Raw genomic sequence first — 27,054 nt, forward strand, 5'->3', positions numbered from 1 at the left:
GATTGCACAGGATAACACTACTAGGGATTGTAATTTAAGCACAAAAATAGCATTTATTCAGCTACATTTTCAGTTAACTTCAAAAATTTTAAAGAGACTAATTCAATATAAACTTTACACTATAAAGTTGGTTGTGCAATGCTTTAGATTTGGTTAGGAATATTTTGAAGCAACTCATTAAAACAGTTTTGATTTCTTCCAGGATGACATGACTACTGAGGGAACATTTCTACCACAATTGCGCAATTCTGCAAACAAATATGGCTACTTTAATTGTGACTAAATGTACTGCTCTGGCTTATTCTGAAGCAATTTTCCCCAATCAAATCTAAAATACTACACAGCCTTAACTACAAAGCTTACTTTAAATTAATTTCCTATTATTTCAGTCAAATGTTAAAGGTTACGATGCAGACAACTGCACTCATGGTTACCTGGAACTATGTCCAACTGTTTTCAGTGGATTCTACTCTTGAGTAAGTATACAAATAATTATTGCCTATAGTTGCTTTATACTCATACTGACTTTAAAACAAATATTTTTGAAATAATATAAAATTTAATTCTGGGGGTACAGATTGTTAATCACATAGGAGTAGAAAATGCTTTCTACTATCAGTGTTATTTTGCAAACATATGAACATTAAAAAATGTAAGTGAATTCCATTAAAATATTTCCTGCTTAAACAGTTAAAATAGAACTGTTTAAAATATATAATACAATAGGAGTATTTTTAGGGGGAGGGGAGTTGAACTGAACTGTAACATACACATTGCCTCTGACAAAAGGGCAAATTACATATATGCTAGGATTTTTGAAATGGCAAATTTAAATAAAAATATATTTCAGACAGTTCAACTATCACATTTCACTGAAAAATCAATTGTCTATGTAAATTTAGTGAGGTGAACAAAAACAACTATTGAAATTGCAGTTTTTCTAAAAAAACATTAAGACTGTAAATGAGAATTTAATAGCTTAAAATAGTGATGCATAGTTGCATAAGTTATTTAAATATATGAGTTGTTTCAATAACCATTTTAGTGGACATTTCTGTACTTATTTTTAATTTCATTTTTAACCAATTGTCCTATGAAGAGTTCCAAGTGCTGAACACAGTTTCCCCCCTTTTATATTCTGAATCATCTGTTAGATAGATCAGGTTAAATGAAGGTATCTGATGTAACATCTTCCACTAATCTTTGAGACAGAAAATTTTGGACACTTCTATACCTGGTCTGATATTTCCTACAAGCCAATTGGTTCGCCAATCTACAACAGTTTAACTATCAATTAGCTTATGGATGACTAAGTACATGCAAGTGTATGTGTATGTGTGTGTCTATGCATATCCAGCATCAACTAGATTTCTATGTGGTGTTCCTGTGTTGATATGCAAGCGGCTAAAATAAAATAGTAAAAGACTGCTGGCTTGTAAAAGAGTTATATGTGTGTGTATTTATATACATACATCTATATCTACATCTGTCTGTCTTGGGGCACAATGGCTCAGTGATTAAAGAAACTGAGCTTGTCTGCTGGAGAGCTGACAGCCCTGGTTCAAGACCCAAGCTCTGCGCAACAGAGTGAGCTCCCATTACTTGCCCCAGATCTTGCCCACCTAACAGTTCAAAAATCAAACCTGGCAGAAATGAGAACAACTTCATCCTTGGTGAGTTAATATAAGCCTTGCATCTAGTTAGGGTTCAATTTTCTTGAATATTTGGATAGTTTTCTAGCAATCTTTTTGATATACTCTAACTGTTCTGCCTTAAGTTATTTTATCATAGTTTTCCTAGTATTTCTTATAGTGAACAGGCATCCTTAAATATACCAGTGAGCAACCCATGGCTATTCTAGTGCAGAATATGGAACCTATGGAACATCGTAAACTAACAATTCTTCTGGTACGGAAGAGATTAACAAAGAGGTTTGGTGGAGATGTCTGAATATACCGTCTCATATTCCCAGCAAATTTATATTGAAGTAAAAACGAAATCTGCCTCTGCAGATTCCATTAATCTTGTCCAGTAATGCTGAAGGCGCAGTACTCACACAAATATTATAAAACCCTGATATACATATTCAAATGACTAAGAACATGTGTCTAAAGTTCATACTTTACACATTTCCTGAAAAAAAGACTGTTGTGTGAATATAATTGTCTCATAAACACAGAACTGATGGAGCAGAAAAGTGCAGTTGAACAAGGCCAACTCCATCACTGCATGAAATGAAGCAGATATTTGAAGCTGCAGATGGGCAAAACCTACTTCCCACTTCCTGTTCTCTCAACTGGCTCCCCATAGCAGTCCTTTCATTTTGTCTAAGTTAGGAGTAGGGAACTATGGCCTTTTTTTTAATTTGTGGACTTCAACTCCCAAAATTTCTGAGCCAGCCATAAAGGACCATAGTTTCTCACTTCTGGTCTAAGACAAGTGATCTTGGGAATGGTTTATTATCCTACTAGTTTTCCTATAGTCACTGTTATGAAATGGACCTCAGAATGATGTACACATGAGGTATCTGTAGTACTTGTGGACAGTCAACGTGGCCACCTCACAATGTTACTTGGAAGATTCCTTCAAAATAATATCTAAAGAGCAGCTGGTCCTTGATGAAACACTGCTAAGGAACAAGTATATGAGAGCAGCAATTTCTTTCTGTTTCAGGGAGTGGGTCTTCTGGGGTTATAGCTGAATCCAAAAGCTGTACACATTCCTCTTCTGCTCCTGCTGGATCTGGACTCTCCCAACAGCCAGCATACAGTCCCTGGCACTTCTTCCCTATAGCAATAACAACCTCAAAATGAAAAAGGTCCCCCAATTCTGTAGTTATAAAAATGCATCTGATTATTAGGGCATAGTCCAAAGTCTATTTTCCAGCAATTCTCCATAATGTAAAAAATTTGCATTACAGGAAACACCTTGGTTGAAGTTGTTGAAAATATGCTACTCAGAACAGAGTGTTGAGCAAGACAAGCCAACAATTAAAATCTGTATAACACTGCATTATATGAGCTGATTGTGAAGTTGATGACTTGATTGTTTTGCTAATGCATAAAATTGCCAAGAGTTACCGGAGAATAGTGTATGTTCATGTGAGGAAACAAGAATATGTGCTTTGTTAAATGACCCTACAAATACATATTGTATTAGTCTTTGAAGAACAAACTGGATTTACAATGGTATTTGACTGCACTATGTAATTCTATAATGACCTGTAATTTACTTTACATGAGTATTTATATTAGCACTCAATATAGCCCACTTCTGGGCAAACCCTCTTACAAGATTAGACAGCAGATGCCAAAATGAAATTTCCAAACACATGCTTAATATATATGTGCAGGTGGAAAAGAGGGAGAAAAACTTGAAGCGGATGGATTTGATCTTCATTGTTCTTGTTTTCCTCCTTACTTCAATTTAAGAAAAAGAAAAGTTTATAAGATTTTCATTATGTAAGGTATTGAATAAATGACTTTGGAAAATGATAGGCAGGCAGCATTACATCAACATCTACTGCAACTGACAGTTACTGTTCTCTCTCTCTCTCCCTCCCCCACCTTCTTCAAGTTTCAGTTTCTCTATTATTATATATTTAGTCTGACAATTTGAATTGAATGATTTAAAAAATAAGAAAGAATCAGACATTGCTGGCAGGTGTTTAGCATTTTGGATGCTTAAAAAAAAGCTTTTGAACAATATTTAACATTTCATTCTTTTGCCAGTGCCAGAATTTTAATGAACCACGTGTGGTGTTTAGCACATGGCACTGGAGACCTTGGCAAATAAAAGGATACATCTTCTGAAAAGAAAGAAACATTAAGTGTGGAGATTCCCATAAGCTTGTTGGTAAGATTTGAGTAAAGGTCTAGATGGAAATTAAGAAGAACAAACTTAAATGTAGGGAATACAATGCAAAGGCAATGGGCAATGCACCTAATTTTATTTTGCTGTTGAAAACTAGTTTTGTTTTGTTTTTAAAGAAAAAAAATTCTTACAGCAAGTGATGCCATTAGCCTTCAGTCTACTAACAATACAATACTCTCCTGCTTAGCTGGTTTATATATTAGTCAGTGGAAATAGCACTGTGTCTTATAATGAAGATACAACATAGTTTTTGTAATTGCATTTTAGCATTCCCATCAACTAGATATTCTGGATCAGAAGGGCAGCTGGTATAATCATAATGTCAATGAGAAAGGCTGTTACAGCAGAGAGTAAAGATTATTTGGGGGGGAAAGCAGCTTTGAAACTGGTAATTATTACCAGTCCACTAATAGCAAATGATGCATTACAATTTTACCGTATAATCTGTATTTCATTCAGCTTCTTGTCAGGGCACTAGATTGTATTACACTGTTCACAATGCCAAAATTTCTAACCTACAGTCATCAATAAAAATGTTATGTTCCGTAATTCAGGAAATGACTTTCTTAACAACATATTCAACTGTTCTAAAGGCTAAAGTCAATTTTATATAGCATTTTTAAAAGTCACTTATTTACTAGTATAAACATAAAATATATTTCTTTATTTGCTCACATAAAAAATACATTCCCATTTTATTTTGCCATTCCTGCTTGGTGAGGGAATGGGGGGGGCGGAGTAGAGGAAGAGGGAGAAAATAAGAATATGTAAGCTGGGACAGTAAAACAGTTTAAATCCATGGGTGATTTACCACCTGCTTTGAAGAAACACAATTTCTAATTTGTCTATTAGTAGTTGATTAATTATGAAAGCTATTGACTGACCATTTTACCTCCTGGAGATATCACTATCAGTCAGTGAAGGATTTCTAATGCATTAAAGATTAGAAGAAAAATCCAGCTAAGGCAAATGCAGCAAAAAGTTAGCAAGCTTGCACTAGGTAAAGAAAAGGTGAAATTGCAATTTTTTGTTTGCACCTCTTTTAACTTTCCACGCATATGGCAAGTGTAAAGGGACAAAATATCTGGGAGTTTAGCCCTCTGTTCATCAAATAGTAAGTCCACAATGCTTTGGCACTTTCCAGTGAGAGACAGACACAATAAATACTAGCATTTCTCAGATTTGGCGAATTCTGGGAATTGAAATCCACACATCTTAAAGTTGCTGAGGTTGAGAAATATTACATTAGATAAGGAACACAAGGAACTAGTCAAAGGGTAAGACATCAGAAAATAAAAAAGCCAGAATGAAGACATGGGCAGCCAATATAAAGATTAAATATAATACATTCCCAGTTCCATTAAATCAATTTAAATATGTAATATAATTACTGCCCAAGAAAAGAATACTTTCCTTCTTTTACATTAACATTTGCGCCCTAGAGGGGCCTAGTGAATAGAATCCAAGACTTTTGGGGGATGGCATACATGTATCCCTGAGGTTCCAAGTGAATATCTCTGCTATAAGTTAATGGAAAAAGGTATAGAAAAGTCTATAATGCTTCTGATTTACTAGGTCCTGATGAGATTCTACAAACATCAGTTATACAAACATAACAAATTGTATATTATCATATACCATTCCACAAAATTCTTGGTATGTATTTATAAAGTACCAGGAAAGGGGTCTAACATTATTTGCAGTACAGCAATTCCAAGTAGCAACTTAGCTAAATGACTCATGAACACCATCAAGTTTGCAACCTCGCCAATTATTAAGTCAGGTGATATATTCAATAGGACTCACAAAAATTTAGCCTCTGAAGGTGCTTCTGGTTGTGAATAATAGGTCATTATCACTAGCTTGAGGACTTGTTGAAGGAGGTGTTCCCTAGCCCTGGTGGCTGTTTCAGACAATGTATCAGATTTTGGCCCATTTGGCTGTCAGCCAGTTCCCTCTGGTCCCTGAGTCACTAAAGTCCAAGCTTGGTCAAGCCCCACTGCACAATTTAAAACTGCACAGCATAAAATGACATAATTTATATCAATTATATATAATTTATATAAAATCCTATTTAAGATTCTCATAGCTTTATGTTAGTCTTTTCATCCCTAACTTTTCAGAGGCCAAATGAAACACATCAATTTCAGTAAAAAAGCATCCCCAAATCATTTTCTGGAGCAAATCACTCTTTTATACTTTAGTACAGGGGTCCCCAACCCCCCAGTCTGTGGACCAGCACCGGTCCACGGCATGCCAGAAACCGGTCCACGCAAACAAACAAAGCCTCATATGTGGGATGCAGGCAGTACATTCAGGGGTCTTCAAACTTGGCCCTTTTATGACTTGTGGACTTCAACTCCCAGAATTCCTCAGCCAGCATGCCTGGTTGAGGAATTCTGGGAGTTGAAGTCCACAAGTCATAAAAGGGCCAAGTTTGAAGACCCCTGCAGTACATGAAATCACGCCTTCTCCGGTCCTCAGAAAAACCTCTCTCCACGGAACCGGTTCCTGGTGCCCAAAAGGTGGGCTTCTGTGTTAGTACACAACTTTATTTAAAGACAATAAATTTACTGAGGTTATTATGAGAAAATGTATATATAGGAAAGTACCATTTGGACTTCCTTAGCAACACCTTAGAACAGCTGCTTCAAACTGGCTGGCTTCAGATATTCAAGCTGGTTTCAGATATTTTAGACAAATTAAACAGAGGAGATATAATTAAAATGAAACTCTTGACTATACTTCAAGTATATTCAGCTTATAATTGTCTTCTCCTTTTGAAGCAAAATATATGTGGTACAAATCATATTTATATTTGCCTATGGAGGCCTGGGTGAAAGCCTGTATGAATTTGATTCCCAGCATGTTAAACAATACAAGCACTACTCACTCATGGTTCCACTTCTTCCATAGAGCAGTGTATTTTTGGGACACAAATGGATTGTATAGCTTAGACCAAGTGAAAGTGTACTATCGTTCAACAGAGGCTATACATCTGTGCAATACATGCACATCCCTCCATGATGAACTAAGAAAGGATAGTATGCATATGCATTTCCATGTCCCTTCTTTTTCCTTATTACCATTACCTGTACTCAGCTATCAAGAAGCCTACACACAGAGGCTTACTGACAAGATCTGGAGAAATGGCTGATTCAAAAGCAAGAACCATCTATATCAGTGGTGGTGAACCTATGGCACGTGTGCCAGAGGCGGCACTCAGAGCCCTTCTGTTGGCACGCGTCCTGCTGCCAGCAGCAGGTCCATCAGGCCACCACCACTGCCTGGAGCAGGAGCCCCGCCCAGCGGAGCTAGTCACCCAGGTGAAGCGTCCAACTAACAAGTTCGAGTAGAGGTGGTAGAGCAGAGGTCATCAACCACTGTCAATTGGCAAACAGGAAGAAAAGGGAGGGGGGAGTATTTTACATGTGCGTGTGCACGCATGGGGCCACGAGTATGCATGCGCTACAAATGAGGCAGGGCTAGTGCATGCATGATAGCAGCCCTGCCCCATTCTTGCTTGGTACAGTGCCTTGTATCTGTACCCCACGGCTGAGTGGTGGCCGTTTTTGCGCCTTGCAGCACAGTGGCCCATTTTTGCGCCCCTGGTTTTTGCATGCCCCCTCTGAGGGCATCACAATGCTGATGGGCCCCTGGCACTTTGCGATAAATAATTGGGTTTTGGGTTGTGGTTTGGGCACTCGTCTCTAAAAGGTTCGCCATCACTGATCTATATTTTCCATTCTTCTGCTCTTGAATTAGATATAACCTCAATGCAACAGTTTATTTTTCAGCTAAAAGGCTTTTCACATCCTTAACATACTGATCATCAATATGCCTCTGTATATTTTACAGTTCCACGTAGCCCTGGAAGAATCACTAAATGCACAGCCTGGGCATTTCAGCTTACCTTTAACACAAGCAAGTTTTTATCTCTAAAGACTGGAGAGATGATTTTGAAGAATTAAATCCCAGAATTACCAAGATAAATTTCAGGGTTTTTAATACTTAAAGGCTTCAGTACTTTGCATAGTGCCTTCCAATTTCCTCTCTTGAGCATGGACCCTAATGTAGACACAGAATATCATCATTTTACATCCAATTTATATTGTTCCATTTGATATTTTTCATGCACTCAAATTATGAGCCCAAGATGATGTTATGGGAAACAGTTTCAGGATAACCTTCAAATACTAGCACCTTTGAATAACAGTGTCAGAATTGTGTGGTATTGATGTCATTTTGTTCAAGTGCAGAATTTGGGAATGGGCCAAGAATTCAGCACTAGTCCATAAGGCTTTGGAAGCCAATGACTGAAATTTTCTGGATCTAGAAGAGGAAATATATTACAATTTCAGAAGATTACATGTTCTCACTTTTAAACCATTTGAAGCTTTTTATGTCCCCCTGGAATGGATAGAAACATTTGTGTTGATGAGGGTGGGGGGAGTGTCAATGAGGATTTGAGCAAAAAGAACAAACATATGGACATTCACTTGTTTTATATAATTTAAACAGACTGAAGGATTCAGTTTTTCTTCATGCACTGTTGAATTATCTCAGCACATTTTTATTTCATTTGATTATTATTTTTAATTAAGCACTCACATAGAGACCTAGGAAAAAAATATCCTAAGTTCCTTAACGCTACATGTGCAGTGGTGCAGATTATTCCACTATTTGAAAATAAAACAATAGGTTACAGCTAAGAGACAGCTGGAACAAACCCAGGCCAAGCATGATCGAAGACTATCCTATTTAGCAAATCATGCTAATTTAGCCAAACTGAAGCACTGTGTTGCCAAGATTCAGCAGACCTTTACTATTTACTGTATGGATGGAACTTTCTCTAAAGTGCCTCAAAATTATCACCAGCATGAGGTTTCTGGCTTATAAAGAAGCTTTTCCAAAATCTGTCAAGAAAAAACAATTAAGTGTCTTTTGTTTATTTTGCTAGATTTCAGGAGTTCTTGGCACCATACACAGAACTCTCTCCTCCCACTTTTCCCCACCACAAACCTGGGAAGTAAGTTGGGCTGAGACAGTATCACTGGCCAGCAGTATTCCAGTTACTTTATTGGCTCATCCAGTGAATTTCTAAGGGTAGATCTGAACCAAAGTCTCCCTGATGACAACCCAACATCTTAACCATTATTTACCAATCACCCTTATCCTCTGTCTAATAAAAAATATATCCTATGCTTATGTAGTAAGTTTGGTTCTCACAAAGGACAGATCAGTGGATCTATCTACACTTATTCTATCATATTACATATCTGAACATTTGTATCAGTCCTGACTGGGGTAGGAGAATTTATCAGAGAAAATCCCAGGCCATATTCTGTAGATAAATTATTATGTTTGCTTTAATGCTGGATTCATCTGAATCACTGCTTGCAATACAAAATGGTGTACTTGAGATATAAATTGATTTCCTCTTTTGCAAAAATTCTAAACTGTTGCCTGTGTTTGCCCTTCAGCAGATTATACTCTAACCTAGTGTTTATAAGCTTTCTTTGTAGCTTGGGAACAGTGCAGCTCAATAAGAAGACAGTTTTAATACCTTCTCACTTAAAAAAAAATCACCCCATACCAATTATTCACTCTTACCATCTGAATCACTATTCAACAATATAAAGATTGCCTTCATCTCAACATAAATGAGAGCAACATATTAAGGATTAAGGAGTTTAATGTGAGCAAAGGAAAGCAGTAAAGTGAGCTTCAACAGTTATTTGTAATTACTTAGACTTACTTTCAGTACATTCAACATAAATACTCCCCTCCACCCCTTGCATACAAGACAGAAACAAAAAACAACTTTGAAAGGATGCAAAGAGTTAGGCAATGCATACCAAATCCTAGTACTACCAGCTTCTTTGATTCATTCTTTTAATTTTCATCCCTTACTAAAATTTCACTGCATGTACCATGAGTTGGCAAATCCAACTTCAGAAAGCAAGTACTGTAGTACTATGTTTGACTGAAGCCAAGTGGGAGCGACTATCAAACTAAGCTACTTCCAGCATTCATGTCACATGGCTGCACTGTTCTAGCAAGACTGGATCAATGGGCGAGAGCCACCTGGTTTTTTTCTCTGCCCTGCCAAAGTACCAGAAGGAGGAGGGGGAGAAACACACAGTGTTTGCTCCTAAGAGCCAGGAAGGGAAACAAGAACATGGAGGAGAGAGTGGGCCAGACAGAAGGGCCCCTGCTGTGCCACCTCCTTCCCTGCCCTGCTGTGCATACAGATCTGCCAATTCTCTGACTTTCACCACAAAATGCAAGTTTTAGAGTATCTCCTTCTCTCTCCCAAACTTCAATGGTTTGCCTTTATTCTAATAGATTTTATCTACACCAAACCATAACCAGTTCTTGGACATTAGGATAATTCTGATGTTAAAACAAAACAAGTATTCTGCAATTAAACTCCTACATTATCTTCTCAGGGCCCTGAACTTCTATGCAAGTTTTAAAAATATAATAATGCTGTTAAGACAGATAGATGATAAAGTCAAAAAACATCCACGCCTCACTTAATGATGAATGGAACCAGTACTCAAGCTTCTTTCTACTCATAGACAGACAGGTCTGCAGACTGCAATCTGAAGTGAGAATTATGGCAGAGTTCTGATGTGACAGTAAAATTTCAGAGTGTGTGAAAGGAAAAAAATCTTATATAGTCTTATCTATATTAAAGGGGAATGGGCACAATCAGCACCTATCAATCTAAGAACAATAAAATAAGAACAACCTGTTTTAATTGTGCTCAGAAACAGATATGTAATCGGAATAAATGTTTTCAGTCTGCCAAACGTGTTTCGTATATTTGTTTCCTGTATTTTATCTGAAAAGTCAGAATTTGGAAAAATACTGATTTTGACCATTTCAGACAGGACTGATGAATGGAATAAAATGGGAAGATGGATATATGACTAAATGATATGTCAGTAATAAATGAGTGTGGAGTAAGGGGATTTTGACAATGGGATGAATCTACTTTTATGACACTCTGCTTATTATCACTGGGTTTTGGAAGGAGAGTTTGTACTGGAATCTGCATGTAATTATGAAGACAAATAACCATGTAACAAGATTTTTTTCATGAATGCACAAAACAAAACAAATTCAATTACTAGAATGCATCATCTTACTAAACCTACTATCAGGCCTAAGTGTTTTTACTATTTTCATTCATTTATTTTTTTATAATACCGTTATACTCAACATACATATTTTATAATAGAAAATTGATACCACAATCCTAAACAGAGATGTCAGAAGGGCTCTTTCCAAATAAGTTGCATGATAACCATATGCAGCTTCAATTTTCTGTCATCTCACTAAATGAGATGTTTGTCAGTAGATATTATTGAAGGAAAAGTCTTCATTATGGTTCAGTCCAAGCTGGGAATAAATAACATGGCAACTGCTTTAGAAAGAAGGTTACAGTTTACTGAAGAGGAGAGCCAGACAGGAAGATGGCTCTGGAAGAAAAAAGAGTGGGCACATGTAGGGAGTGGGTTTTTATACCTTCTTGAGCTTTTTGTTTGGAGTTGTTCCTGTGGCATGCACTTTTACCTGAATCTGAGTGTGTCTTTCTGGTATTCTGATGGTGGTGGGTTAATCCTATTATGTCCCAAAGGTCAATTCTGCTTCCCTGGGGCTGTGGCTGATGACTCTTAGATTTTTGGTGTGTTGATTCTAGAGATCTTTCTTCTTAATCCCAGTTTCCTGATTCTAGTCTTTCTGACAAGATTATCACATCTACAATTCTGCAGACTTGGTTTGTTTGGAACAGAGAGACTTGGGGGCAGGGTTGGTTTCTGCTTTTAAAATCCTTTAGGGAAATATATTCTGTCTTTTAAATATTTCCAAGAATATTTCTTTCTCTGGGGAGGAGGCTGACTTCCCACAATATGTATAAAATTATCCAAATAACATCATTCAATTGTTTTACTCAAATGACTGCTTCATTCAGCTTTTCTAGACAATTCCATGCATTATTCTAAGAATCACTCAATAGGCTTGTCTGGATCTGGAAAAGCAGGAGTAATCAGAATTCGCCAAGCATTTGTACAAATTGTATTCGGTTTTGTGGATCACAAATTGTGTCTTTTTTTCAATGACCAAATAAAGGAAGAACCAATCCATCCATAGCCTTAAAAAGATATTTTTTTAAAAAAAAAAGAATAGCAGTCATCGTATAGGCTAGAAAAGCAAAAACAAAGCAGGGCCAGCTGGGAAGAAATGATACAAATTACATGCCATTGCTGAAGGGAAAGCAATGGGGATGGAAGTGAGAGGATAAAGTATTTAAGCACTTAATTCTGCCAAATCAGTAATGGAATGCTATGTTCGCCAATGTGCTAATAAGCTTTGTGAAAGCTTTCCTTATTTGAAATAGTAAAGACAATGTCCAACATGTTTTAGTATTTGTACACAATTGGCATTTTAGAAGAACTAAAAATCTAGCATTTCCACTGCTGCATGGCTTCTGTTATGTTACTCCAGAAATGTCAAGAGTTCCAACCTTGTAGAATGAATCAGAGAAATGGCTACAACTTGTACCAGTGCGCGTTCTTCCAGGAAGTGAAGGAAATGGGAGTAGGAAACTTAGTAATGAAAGCAAGTCAGGTTATCTTACTAAGAATATGACTGTATCTCTAGAAAGCTGAAGTATATCCATTGCTGTTGAGGCTTAGTCAGAATTGGGTCCAAAAGTCTTTCTACCTAGGGCTGAGGGGACAAACATGCTTTTCATTGTATAAACCACAAAGGGAGGAACCGAGATCAATTCCTGCAGTAGGGAAAAAAGGAAGAAAGTGGAATAGTTTTGTTTCAGATTGCCCAGATTAAATCATGTTCATAAGAAAGAAGTGGGGCATTGGCTGTGATTCCACAATTGCTTTCTTAAATGACCATTTGCTATACACAGTCATTAAGAGGCACAGACATAAGCAATCATTTTGAAAGACAGGACAATGGAAATACATGTTTAGGAAATATTCATCAAAAAGTATTTTAGAGGAAAGATGTGATCAAAAGCTAATTCATAGTCCTTACTTTTTTGTTTTTCTAGAGAGCTATTTTAAGAATGCAACCTGGTTGAAGGGACTCCTCTTTAAACAAATGTATGTTATCTGACAATTTGTTATCAAATTTTGACCTTCTTTCTTCCTGCACCAACTCCTTAGAGGATGACTGAATAAGATTTTTTTTATCAGAAACGTATAATGGCTGCCCTCACACAAGTTTTTTAAAAAAAGAAAAAAACCAAGGTATTTTCTAAAATTCAAAAATTAACATTTTCAGAGCTCACCATGACAAGAACTTATGATCTTTCTTGATACAGCAGACATTCAGACGTTAACAATTTCCATCAAAAAGAATATCAGTTTTTAGTATTCTTCTCACATGTTGATACTCAGTTGCCTTTCACCTCTTGAGGCTCACAGCATGTACCCACTTTCATCCTTTACCAAAAAATAGATGCACAGCAATAGGAATAGATAAGAAAATTAGAATCTTCTAATAAGTTACCACACATGAAAACTGATAGATTTTAAATAAGACAGAGAGCAATCATGATAAAATCAGAATGAAGAATTAAGCATAATAAGTAGAGGTGAAACAAGTCTTAGCCATTCCAAGATTAGTAAAAATGTATGCTGCTCAGCAGATAAAATTTTTAAAATGTGATGTGATTAAAAAGGTTTCAAATTTAAATGAAATGATGTAATGAAAAATATTGCCTTAGTTTGCCAAAACTAAGAATAAAATGTCATTACCTGGGTTTATGTAATCAGACATTTATGTCAGTTTATAGACAAGATTATTAGATTATAAACATTCATTTTGTAGAGCCAAATCAGAAATTGGAATATTTAATTTCAAAGCCATAAAAACTGCCTGAAAGGAATTCAACTATGGTTCTCAAATCTGTTTCATATCTAGATATTAGGTTTCATTTCATTCTAGGATCCTCAACTAACCAACATCTGAAAAATGAAAATATTGTAACAGTTCCTAGCTGATGTAACCTGGCTCTTTAATGGGTATATGTCAAGTACAATTTCCAACAATAGTTATTAAAAACACCATCAAAACAGGTGTGCAGTCTAGTTAAAGTTAGTACATTGTTTCCTTTTGTGATATACTCCATCACTGGAGATTTTTAAGAAGAGACTAGACAGTCACTTGTCTGAAATGGTATAGTTTTCCTGCTTGAGCAGGGGGTTGGACTAGAAGACCTCCAAGGTCCCTTCCAGCTCTAAAATTCTATTCTATTCTATTCTATTCATGTGTTTCAACATTTACTTCTGAACATGAATCATCTAATCTTTTACTTTTATTTTTTTTAGAAAAGTAAAATACAGCTATTAGAAATCCCCCTCAAATGGCAGAAATAATTACTAGAGGAACCATGTTCTAATTCTGACATAGTGTGACTGTCCAAGGTATTTCAGATTTGAAGCAGAAACTCCAATGGCACCTTTTCACATTAAAATGTAAACTGAATAATTGACAATCTGATGTCCCCAAATCTGAATTCCTGCATCCTGTCTAATGTTAGATCTGATTCCTGTTGACCTTTTGCCACTTAAAAATAATTATATGGTTCTTTTCATAACAAGTTTATAATTTTATTTACTGCTCCAGAATAAAATTTTGTTTCTCTTGTAAACTCCCACACAGCATGTGTGCATCTTTTGTTACTAGACACGCCTGCACAAATTCAGATGCCAGGGAACGAATCCTCCTTTCTTTCTCCTTTCTCTTGCTATCAGGGGAAAAAAATATATTGGAACAGCAGTTCATAGCTAAACTAGGAATTTCTTTTTTATTCAACTTAAATGTCAAATGAATGCTTGTCTTCAGACATGACAATATTGAAAGCAAGGCAAAGTGAGGAAAACAGAATGGGAGAATAATTAATTGTTACCAGTTGCTCTAAATTCCCTGCTTTCTCCATCTGGCCTGTAAAAATGTGCAGAACGGCCTAATCCAGCCAAAGCTAAATGCTTAGAAGTCTCATCTATTTCATTGGGGGAGAATTAAGAATGTGCTTAGTTTTCTAGTTCAAATTATAAAAGCTTAATTTTGGCCAGATGAATTCCAAAATATTTTGCTACCCTAAAAAAATAATCTTTGCTCAAATTTAAATAAATGAAATTAGATCTGTTCACTTGCTATTCTCTTGCATCCTTGCCAGTTCTAATGTTGCTTATTGAATGCTTCTTTTCACCACTATGTACCACTAGTGGATAGATAGCCCATAGCAGTAGAATTACTTCTATTACTTGCTACATGAGTAGCACCAATTTCCATCACAAATCTCAAAACAACCAGGTAGTTTACAGTGCAAACTAATTAAAAAGAGGCCTGCTAAGTTCCAAAGATAAGAGCTCACTTCAGTCACAAAAAGTAGACTTTGTAGCCATAGGATGACCTGCACATCTTTTACATTAACTAGTTTATTGTTAGACTAACAATGAGGAACTAAAGGCAGCCCTCCTCAAGTACAGGTAGCATGGGCAGGAGGGAGTGTGGGTAGGCACTACCAAATGTGGGTGGGTGCAAGTGTGAGCCAGCAGATGAGTGCTAAGGGAAGAAGCTACAGAGTATGGGTGAGTGGGCACAGGTACAGGGAGGTGAGTGCTATGGAGCACAAGATTCCCCTGCTGCTGGAAGAACACAAGAGAAAAAATGGCAGGAAAAGAAACAACTTGCAACCTCCTGCTGGCTTCTCCATTGACTTTGATTGTAAGAAGCTAGCAGGAAGGTCTCAAATGGTAAGTGGGGACATTGCAATCATAGTATGTGCATCCAAATCAAAACCACATGTGCACAGGAATGCTGCTGCAAAGGCAGCAATTTTAAGGACCAGTTGTAAGTCCTCCCTCATTCAATAATATTGTAACCTTGAATGATCATCTAATTAACATAACCAACTACCTATACTTAACTGGACCATGCTAATCTGACTTGCAGACTCACAGAAAAAGCACTGTTGCACCTGGATCATATGCTCAGCCTGACAATTTTAAGCCATGGAAATTTTCATTTGTATGCATCCCATATTGTAAGAGTGTGAAAATAACCTTGGGAGGCAGAAGCAAGAATGGCTGCCTAGACAATGGCCAGATAAGAGGTCTCAGCCCACAGTAGGAATGGGAATGGAAAATCTAAGAAAAGTCTACTTGTCTGAAAAGTAAAGCAAAGGAAATAAGTGTTTTCAAATTTGCAAGATCCTGTTACTTTAACTTTAAATGTAATGTAAATGCAGTGTTAGTAGTACTGGTGTAGGTTTCCTGCCTGAACTACCTCTCCATGTACTAATGTCATCAAACTTGGTATGCTAACCTTCAAAGGCAACTTTGTTCATTTTACTATTGATGTCCATTTGGTAAAATTAATTATGCATCTCATATGCCTCATCTTCTAGGAAAAATGATTGGTGCAAACTTGCTCAGGCATTTTTTAATTTTTACACTTGCTATTTTTTAAAACATTCATTTTACTAAATTTTACTTTGACCGGTAATACTAGGTTTTCAATATGGAATGTGGCATATTTTTGAACTTTAGCTGTTTTTCTTTAATTGTCAAATTGCTCTGTGGCTCATCAAATGTAAATAATAAGACAACAAAATGTATGATAAAGTTATAGGCAGAATTTTATTATACACACTGAAATATAGAATGTTAACATAAATAAATAAATGCAAATAAGTTTGAAAAATTAATAAAATAATAGGATTTAAGTTAGTGAGCTAATATAGATTTGATAGACGCTCAGCTTTAGAACAAAGAACGTTCTCTCCATTCAACTTTGTAATAATTGTTAATTAAAAGTTTTTCTCATCTGGCTATCAATCAATATTCTTTGGATGTATTGTCACTGCTTTTTAAATTGTGGAAAAGAGATCCAATAGTTTATGTGAATGCTTGAAGAGCTTTATGATGTTTGTTGCATTTATTCCTGCAAGAAACCCAGGACACAAGATATGGCTTGTTTAATTTTACCTGACTCACAGAGGGGTTACCACAATGCCTTTATTGTGATGTTGTAATATAGAAGATTGTGGGTTCAATATCCAGTTTTTTTCAGTTCAACTTATCAGGAACAGATAATACTGAAAAATATAGCTTGAAATTCTTGAAAACTACTACAAATCAGAATAGATTATATTGGGATATATAGTGTATATATATTTGTGCATGTCTGTATAGCTGATCTAGGAAAAGACAGATTCATATACTTCTCAAGAACCCCACATAAGCAGTCCAATATTGTTACTCTTTAACAACACATAATCAGTGCCATTAATATATCTGAACCCAGAAATTCCATACAGTGATCAGTTTTAATCATTTTTAATCACTGATACATCCAATCTACATGGATTTACTTTTGATTCTTATGTAAGTGGGTAATATAATAAGCTACTACAATAACCAGCAAATCTAAAAATGAAAGGGTAATGACTAATGTATCAAATTGACCCTCTTGGACTGAACAATTAAGGCTGTAATTTTGTGAACATATACTAGACAATACTCCTCAATGTTAAATCTTCCTTGTAAGTAAACCACGCAGATCATTTGGGTACCATTCTTCTTTTATATTCCATGTCTGCACTATAAGGCCCAGAGTATATCAGGGTCATTATTATCACTTATATCTCAATAGCAATATCATGTAGACTTATAAACTGCTTCATAGTATTTTATAGCACTTTCTAAGTGGCTTTCAGAGTCAGTATGTTGACCCCAACAATCTGGATCCTCATTTTACCAACCTCGGAAGGATGGAAGGCTGAGTCAATCTTGAGCCACTCAGAATAAAATTCCTGGAGTGAGCAGTGAGTTAGCCTGCAATGTTGCCATTACATAACTACTACCATGCTATGGCAAGTGAATTGGCCTACCTCTTTTCCTTTCCTTTCCTTTCCTTTCCTTTCCTTTCCTTTCCTTTCCTTTCTCCTTTGTTGGGCAATTATACAAGAGTACACATTCTACCCATTACAAAACTCTGTCCCTAAGATAAAACCTTTTTTATTTATTTTAGTCACATTTGGTCTCCCTGGTTCAGGCACTTGCTGTATTTCAAGCACAGGCTACCTGAATTTTAAAATAAATCTCCCTGCCCAGCTGATTAAATACTTCCTATATCTAAAACAAATACTTCCTATATCTAAACTAAAGCAAAAATGGAGCTTGTGGTGTCTGATCCAAGATCACCAATATATTTTAGCAATCATTTTAATGTAGTTATAATTAATAATTCTGAAATATAGCAAGAAGATGATGACTATCGTTAGATAAAAAAGTTCAAAGGCCAATTTAAAGCCTCTCCCCACATTATATTGACAAGAGCTAGTCAACTCATAGGCTTCAGACTGTCTACAACTACATGATCCACTGATGCACACATCACAATTTTTCTCTGTGTGAGAGATCTCTGAAGCAGTCCATAGTAGCATTTTAGACTATTCTGAGCTTTAGGTCTCTGTTCCTAGTTTAAAAATCACACCTTGGGGATTCTGAGAGAGTAGCAATATTATAATTAAACTAATTCTGATTTATTATCAGATATGCCCTAGTGTGAACACAGCTTTTTTATTCATTAGTTCACATATTCAAATTCATAAAAAACCTGACACTTTTAAATAAGCCTATGGTTAGTCATGTATGTGCTGCTTTTGATACTTATATAAACTTCAGAGTGTAGGTACAGGAGGGAATATCTTTTTATATTATTTTTTACTCCTAAAAAACTGTCTACTAACAGGAAACAGTTCTGAGCTTGGCAAAACAGATGGATTGTGCTGTCCCTCAGAAGTCTAGCACAGCTGCCAATCAACTGTCATTCTTTTATTGGACTTCACAGAGTTTGGCGATCAGCCCCCCTCCACAAACTTCTGTCTTTAAGTTGGCAAGTTAATTTGTCAGTCTGGAAGTAATTTTTAAAGGCTTAATGCCAGGATGTGGAAAGTAAGTTAAAAGCTGTCCCTTTTGCATTTTGAACCAGACTATGAGAAAGAATTGGAAAGGGCTAGAATTGGTGGCAAATGTTCAGTATTGGATTCAGTCCTCAAATGAAACTCTCCAAACAAATGAGAACTGATCACACAGGAGGCTGAAAATTTTAACTAATCAAGAGCCTTTCTCCTATTAATCAACAAATCCGTGTGTGTGTGTGTGTGTGTGTGTGTGTGTGTGTGTGTAAATTGAGGCTTACAGTTAAAATGTGTCAATAGTATAACAAAAACTGATTTAAATATATAATAAGCATCATATCAGACTTTTATTCTGTGGTAATAATCTATACCTAGACATCATACCACCTTCCCCCCTTTCAAACTTCTTTGGCTGTGGTCTCACATAGACATGATAAGCAACAATCCCTTAAGCTGTTTGGATGAAGGATGCAATAAACTATTCAGAACTACTACTGTAACTACTTAATGGTAAAGCATTATGCTTTACTTGCAGAAAAATCCCATCTCTACTGCCTCCAGACTTTTAAAAAAAACTACAAAAGATGGCAGAGACAATATACCCCACAAGTACAAAATGGCCTTGAAACAAATTTTGACTGCTGAAACAAAAAGGAAAATCTTATGCCTTACCTAACCATCTTTCTCATTTCAAAAAGTTTTGTACTAAGAATGTAAGTGACATGCAAGTTGCATGACTGATTCTCTATGATGTACTCACGCTATTTTATACACGAACAGCTACAAGAATCTTCACTCTTGTGCAGAGATCCAGCAGGGGGAAGTAGTGTATTTAACCCATTTCCTAGCAGTTTTTTTTTTCTTTCAAAAGCCCATTCTCTTCCACCTTCTGTTTATAGGAAAATATATTTAGAAAAATAGCTCTTTTGATCTGAAAATTCTGATAGAAAAAAATTAAATAAAGCAAAATAGTCTTTCCACATGTCACCCCATCTCTTCTGTGGTAGCCCTCAGTTTAATGGGAAAACATATAGATATGAGAGGAAGAAACAGTCATATTAACCATCTCATGTTAATAATGTGATCAAACATTAGAATGACCGTTTAAAACTACTGGCTATATCTCCCTGTATGAGTCATCAAACCTCAAAGAATTACAGCTAAGATACCAGTACACATAACCCTAAAATAAGAAACTACTTCCTTTGGAGCCCATGAAGGTGTGTCTTTTCCTCCACCCCCATTGTACACTCTGACCTCCGGTCAATGACCTCTTTAAGTTATAATGTCTCAGCCCAGCTATGACCTCCTAGATCAAAGGTCTTTCAAAGCAGGTGCCCGACAATTCAGGTAAACAATAACCTTGTTTCAACAGTCCATAATTATGTATTTACCTGCTGGCCGTTAGGGACAATTGAGTTAATCATTCACCTTATAAATGCAGTCAGTAATTACAGAGTGCTACAGAAAAGTTCAGAACTACTGGCAGTGGTTCTCAGGTACTATTTTTCAGGTTACCAATTATTTGCTATTTTCCCTCCCAAATACATTTATATATAGTGATTTTTATTTCCCCCTCTCTCTTTATGAAAAAAGAGAGAGAAATCTACAGAGGGAAAAATAAAGGAGAAAGAAGAAAATATTCTCCAGGGTAAATCTCAAAATCTTTGCCTCCTTTACCTATCCCAAGAAAAGCTATGGTCTTATTGAAGCATTGACAAATAAATATCTTAGAAAAGTTCCTCTTCTACTTACGACTATTGGTGAAAAAGGACAGGAATGTGCCAATGTAGAAAATAATGAATATAAAGTATTCTTCAAAGAAAACATTTCACTCTCATGTATTGAAAGAATAAGTTGGACTTATAGGTATAGGACATGCAGGAGTGATGAAATTCACCATTCTGCAGTTTGAGAGGCTAACCACTCTGGCAGTGTGGTTTAAACATCTTACTGTTTGTGGAGATTCTCAGTCATCCAGGTCACAGTTGTCTCAAAGATGTGTTTTTTTTTTTTTTCAAACTGGACTGTTTTTTCCCTTGAGGAAGAAGAAGGAAACATTTTGCTTCTAATCCAAGAAGCTTCATCAGTTTTAATGGCAGGGGAATGGAAGGATAGGTACTGACAATTGAGACAGGATGTTGGGGGGATGGAAGGGTAGGTTCTGATAGGATGGTGGGGGGAGAGGAATGGAAGGATTGTATTTGTTTGCGGTCATTTAGCTGTTAGCACTCTCTGAGTGACTCTTCTTCACTTCTTCTTCCTTAAGGGAAAAAAGAAGTCCAGTTGCCTTTTGAAGAAAAAAAGTACCTTTTAGACATCTTAGTACTTTGAATGTTGGGATACAAATACAGAGCAGCCAGGTGACAAAGTGCAGTCTTTCATCTACCAAAGAATGAAGCAAACTGGAGACTGGAAAGCCAATAAGAGCCCTATTGATCATACATAAAAACTCATCCAGACTCGAAAAACTCCTCTTATCATACATATTCTGGAATCTGCCTTTTTGCAGCTCTACAGCAAAATGTCACTACTGCCTATCCAAATCATTATATTTGTGTATGACAGTGCTAGATCTTCACAGTTGGAACAAGAAAGCAACGAAATAATGTGCGATGGAACCATTTCAAGCACCAAGCCAATAGCTATAGCAACATATAGACTTAACCTGGGTTCCTAAGAGTCCTTCCAACAGCAAGAGTAAAACTATAGGTAGTCCTTATATAGCAACTGATTCAGATAACACCTTTCTCAGTTACAACAGTGATGAAAAAGTAACTTTATGTCTAATGCCCACATTTGTGATCTTTGCAGCATCTTTCTCTCAGTCACCTATGGCATTATAGACAGTTAGTACACATTGCCCTGTTTTTTTCTCTCTTTTTTCCCTCTCTGGCGCAGCAGTGAGATTTCCTTAAAAAATGTATCTTTTCTCTATGGTGGAGCAAAGCCCTAAAAAGGGCTAACCACAAATTAACAAACTTAGCTCTGTGACCTTAATTAGTTGCTTACATTTTTTGGGTTGGCTGCCTAAAATTGACATTACCACAATCAGCTTCACACTAAAGGCTTCTGTTGCTTTTTATTTCTTTGGATGTGTATTCCCTATTGTGCGCTTGCTTATTCTCTTGTAATTCCTTTCTCTCCAATGATTGTAAATACAAACATCATTTCTCTTCTTGCTAATAATCCCAGCAATAGAATGAATATTCCAATGAGTGGGGAGGAGATAAGAAAAAAGCTATAAGATTTGCCCTTCTACCCAGCTTCCTTATGAGTCAAGTTCAGAAACCTTCCCAACCATTTGGATACACACCTAACTGGGAACATGTCCTTCCAGGATTGAAAAGCAAAGGAACGCTGCAGTAAAATCATAAATACAGTCATGGTCACAATTTTTTGCTTAATGACAAGTTCACTTAACAAGCAAGTTGCTGTGGCTGCTGGGCTACCTGTATATTTAACATCCAATTGGACAATTAGTTGCAGCAATTGATTAATTGATATAACCCATGAAATTAGAGCTTTGAACTCAAACACAGATAAAGAAATTTGAATATTCCCCACATTATTGGATTAAGGTTTGAAACAAATATTTTTCTCGCTTTGAGAAAAAGGTAAAGAATAGAAAGTTACAGCAGGAGATTCTGTACTTGAGGATTTCTTCACTTTCTTACTGGTAACCTTTTTTTAAAAAGGAAGAGACAAGAGTGATTTATATTTTGTTCTGTAAAAATACTGACAGTCATAAGCATTTCCTCATAACCATATCCCAAGGAAGCATGAAAAAACTGCTTATCCAAACTGAAGGTCTAAAACAGATCAATACTGAACTATTAATAAGGAAAGCTTATTAATTTCTAACATTGTCATATAATTGTTTGACATATAACTAGAAATCATAATAGGGCTTTGCAGCAAAAGTGTAGCCTTAATTCTGGATCTACCTTCAATCATATATTCTCTTCATAAACATGCTGTAAACTGTTTTATATTAGGAGTTGCAATGTATTGTCATGAAGTTAAAAGACATGCTGTGATAAGAATTTTATAGAAAAAAAGGTAACTCACTAGATAAGTGAGGAGCAGGAGATTTTCTAATGAGAATCATTCACTCATTCATTCATTCAAATTCTATAGCCATTCATCTCAATCCAATTGACTCACAGGGGAGGATGTAAAAAATTATTTTTGCTTATTTGGAAGTAACTCAAATGCTGCTTCCAAATCAAAAAACATGTACAGTATTCTATCAAATTCTATTTAGTTGGCTTTTATGCCCTTGAGTTCAATAATCAAGGATAAAATGGAAATGTCTTACTTTTTTCTGTCCTGAAATAATCTCTGAATGATCTCAATAAATAACTTGGTTTCTATCTTTTGTACCCCAGGGCTAAGGTTCCCTGTAATTGGCTACCAATCCCTAGACCAAATTCAAGAAGTATAACAGGCAAGTTTCAAAAAAGCTTTTTGAAAATACCAGCACTTGATCCTGCTGACATCTTTAGAGTCCTCTGAAAGTGACAAGAGGCAAGTGGATACAGGTGACTGTTTGCAATGCAAATGTTATTTACTTAAGAGTTTCAAAAAGCCTTTTAAACATGCCTCCCTAAAGACTTGTATAAAAGCAAGCAAACATTAGGATAAATAGAGAGGTCCGCTTATCAATCAGTAGCAAGTTAAAAGACAAAAAGCAAAAAAACCCTGGAACAAGTCAATTTGTAAAGACTGAGGTAAACTGCGAGGTCTCTGAAGGATCCTCACTGAGATTAAAACTTGTTTATATCTGGAATAGTCAACAGTTAAATTATGAGATATCCACATTTCCTGACAACACCCAAATAATCTAGTGTAGTTGAAATAAAAATTAATGAAGAGTTTTAGTCTAGTTGAACTGGCACAATGAGCTTCAATATGACAAATTCAAATCAATGCAAAGAAGTGTAAGGTAGTGCACACTGGGACTTAAAAAAAGACTTATCTGAATTCCCATCTCTTCATAACCCATGCACCTTGGGGTTATGATGGCAACTGAGATTCAACTCACTAGTGATGCAGTCACACGACATTGTGCTTTATGACTGCATGGCTTAGTAACTGTAATTCCAGTCCCAATTGCACTTGTTTTTGCTTTACAGCCAAATACAGATATCTAATGCCAGCTAAGATATATGAAGGGAACTTGAGGGCCGCATGAGCATTGCGGTTGTCCTTTGGGGTGGTGGTGTGGCCAGGATGGGCATGGCCTACTGGGTGGGCGTGGCTGGAGTGGATGTGGCCTACTGGGTGGGCATGGCCAGCTCTACATCGTTCGCGTCAAGGGTGCCTTTGGGGGCCTGAGCAGGAGTGGGACAGATCTGAGGGTCTCTGGCAGAAGGGGGTGGGACCAGGGCAAGCGCCAAGGCATGGTCCACTGGAAGAGCCTGCTGAAACCCCTCCCCTGGAGCCCATCAAGCCGGATATGTGAAGCAGGCAAGGGCCATTTGCTGGCCACTTCCAGGAGATGGTGCATTTCTTCATTCCTCACAAAGGGTGATACCTCCCCAGCGCGCACCAAAGGGGCGGGGCCGATGCGGCAGAGGCTGGTTCCTTGCTGTTTCCAGACAGCCTTGTGGAGCTAAGAGTGAATGCGTTTCAGCATAGATGGCCACCACAAAACTGTACATTGGCTCCCGGGCAGCCAGGGCCGGAGCTAAGGCAGAGAGGGCCATTCCCTCACTGTTTCCAGGATGGCTTCTTGGGCCACATGAAACCACGTTGTGGGCCACATCTGGCCCCCAGGCCTTGTGTTTGACATGTTTGGTTTAGAGGTTTTTCCTCTTAATTTGGAAATTTAATGTAATTACCTGTGAAATATGTTTCTCTGATCAACTACGCTTTGGATGTTTTTCATGAAACTATTTTTATGAACTCATAGCTTATTAACTGACAGTTTGGGGCCCAGATTTCATGATACTAAGGACTTAGCTCACAATTTCAGACTTCAGGAAAACGCAACAAAGAAATGAATTGGAAATACTTTACTTCTTGAGATTAAACAAATATAGATGAAATTTTAATCTGCATACCATACCAATTATAGTTTTCATATAGCACATTTGAAAGGAGTGGTTTTATAAGAAAGAGAAGTTATTTACAATGCCCAGTCTTATGTTGTTGATGTTATTTCTCCTTTTTTATCTAATTGCAAGCATTTGAAACAAAAACAATCTGATTTTTTTATTTCAAGAGATGTAATTTTCTTGAAAGTAGGTTAGTTTACATTAGGCTAGTCTAAAGTAGTTTCTAAGTTTCATCTCTTTTATATAAATTAATCATTTAAGAATGTATATGGTACAAAAAATGATCCAAATTCTGAACTACAAAAAACCTAAATTAGCTATCCTATACAAATTATGCTGATTATACTACAATTAGCATAATTAGCTATGACATACAATGTATTTTTAATTTCTTGCCCCCATCCTCAATTCTGTTAAAGATGAAACATAACTAGTCTTTCAGTGCTGGGTTGCAGATAAACAAATTCAATAAATAAACAATAATGTTCAGAGAAATTTATTTGCAAGATGCCTTCTTCTGCTAGCAGTGCTTCAGAACATGTGTGTATGTGTGCATGTATAGGGTATCTCTGAGCAACATGATGAAACATTTTCCTTGCATCACACTGTAACTCTGCCATTCCTGGAAAAGGTACTTTTGCTTTAAGATACTGCTAACTGATGCTAAATGAGCATGTTTTCCCTTTCAAATCTATTGCAATCCCAGCCAGCCTTTTCACATCCATCCATTCAAAAATGGCCTCCAGAAACCAATACAAACCAGATGTAACTAAAAGACAGTTGGGTGTCAAAGCTTAAATATCTGGATGACTTTCACTGTACATTTATTTGACAAAAAAACTAAAAGATAAGGGGAAACTCTGCAGCACCCAATAGGCCCCTTGCCATTAAATGAATCCTCACTCTCTTGAAATATTTCTCCAGAAAGGAACAGAGACTCTGAAAAAAAATTGCTTAGTCTGTTTTGATTTATGTTTATCACTGAATTGAAAACCACTATCTATATGGATAGAAAACTGTGCTGGATCAATGTCACCCTGACTAGAGCATATAGATCTGTATGTTAGAATGTTTGGCATTTATAGGGTTAAGCGCTGTCTCCTTAAGAGATGGCTTATAGGTAATGTAGTTTAGCTATTCAGCAAATACCATGTTAACAGGTCAGTAGAAGGAGCTACTAAGTTCATCACAGGATATCCTGGCTACGTGCCAGTTTGGAATGCCTTTGTCTGAGATAAGCATGGGACCATCGCAGGACACACAGGGTCCCATTCCACGCTAGAAGTTGATATTAATTTTTTACTGTTTCGGACCTGGATCAAGATGCTTTTTAATCCAAGGCCAGACAGATAACTCAAACAAAGATGATTATAAAACAGACATTTAATTCAGGAATACTGCTGAACTCACATTTCTTGGTAGTTTCATCTGGATATTGTACATCTGTTCATCTTTATTAGGTAAAAAATTAATAATTCCTTCATATCAACTTCTAACGTGAAATAGGACCCTGTGTGAGCTGCGGTGGTCCCATGCTTAACTCAGACAAAGGCATTCCAAACTGGCATGTAGCCAGGATATCCTATGATGAACTTAGTAGCTCCTCCTACTGATCTGTTAACATGGTATTTGCTGAATAGCTAAACTACATTACCCATAAACCATCTCTTAAGGAGATAGCGCTTAACCCTATAAATGCCAAACATTCTAACATACAGATCTATATGCTCTAGTCAGGGTTACATTGATCTAGCACAAAAACTATAATTCATACCAATTTAAGGATACCTACAAAAATTTGAACAGTAAAAAGTGTTCTTGATAAATGCTTCCCAACTTCTTGTTAAGTTTCGTAAGACATTTTCACTTGAACACAACAAAAGAACTCTAGGAATGAAACTGGCTGAAGTTTCACAGCATTAAAAAAAATATTTTTTTCAGATTTAAAACCATTGTTTGCTCCCAGCATTTGATAATCACACATTTAAAATTTATTATTTTAGGTCCATCAGTTTAAATCATGATGGTGTTAGTACTTCAGTATTTTTAATTTTTTAATTTATTTTACTGGGTATTTATATGCATTATTTAATAATGGATACAATGAAATATATATAGTTCTTACAACTCACACAAACAAAAATAACAGCA

The 27,054-nt window shown here is 36.4% G+C and overlaps 1 protein-coding gene across 5 annotated transcripts in view; it reads right to left on the bottom strand.

Annotated features, from left to right (window-relative positions):
- Positions 1-27,054, bottom strand: part of BCL11A (BAF chromatin remodeling complex subunit BCL11A) — a 238,749-nt gene that overhangs the window by 21,767 nt on the left and 189,928 nt on the right. The gene's annotated exons all lie outside the window — the stretch shown is intronic.

The sequence above is a fragment of the Crotalus tigris genome, unplaced genomic scaffold, assembly GCF_016545835.1.
Source record: "Crotalus tigris isolate CLP2741 ecotype Arizona unplaced genomic scaffold, ASM1654583v1 scf7180000018085.976183, whole genome shotgun sequence".
NCBI classification, from domain to species: Eukaryota; Metazoa; Chordata; class Lepidosauria; order Squamata; family Viperidae; genus Crotalus; species Crotalus tigris.